We start from the raw sequence: 548 nt of genomic DNA, 5'->3' as shown, positions 1-548 counted from the left end.
TAGAGGGTGCTAGCCGGGCACTGTGCTGTGATAGCAGCAGGAAGTTACTTCAAACAGAAAACAGGTAGGTCAAATAGAAAATGAGGGGAAAGATGGTAAATATGAACTTTAGTATGTGGATAATTACTTTAAATGCAAATGGCTAAATATTTTAATAAATGGCATATTTTCAAACTGCTTTAAAAAAACTACATATTGTATACAAGAAACATACCTAAATCCTTTTGCAATATATAAATATATCACCTTAAACTTACACAATGTTATACCAGTTATATCTCCAATAAAGATTGGAAGAAAAAATAAATATACCTTAATATATGGACATAGACATACTAGGAAGAAAGAATGGAAGAAAATATACCACGCAAATACTGAACAAACGAAACATGTTGTAGCTTCATAAAACATTTTTCAAAATTGAGTATATGTGGTATCATACATGTAAGCTCAAAAAAAATCTAAAGAATGAAAATGATTTAGAATATATTCTCTGATTACTGTAAAACTAGCTAGAAATCAATTTCAAAATAAATATACTGGAGAAG

The sequence above is a fragment of the Pteropus vampyrus genome, unplaced genomic scaffold (assembly GCF_000151845.1).
Source record: "Pteropus vampyrus isolate Shadow unplaced genomic scaffold, Pvam_2.0 Scaffold999, whole genome shotgun sequence".
In the NCBI taxonomy this organism is placed as follows: domain Eukaryota; kingdom Metazoa; phylum Chordata; class Mammalia; order Chiroptera; family Pteropodidae; genus Pteropus; species Pteropus vampyrus.
This window is presented reverse-complemented; position numbering follows the sequence as displayed.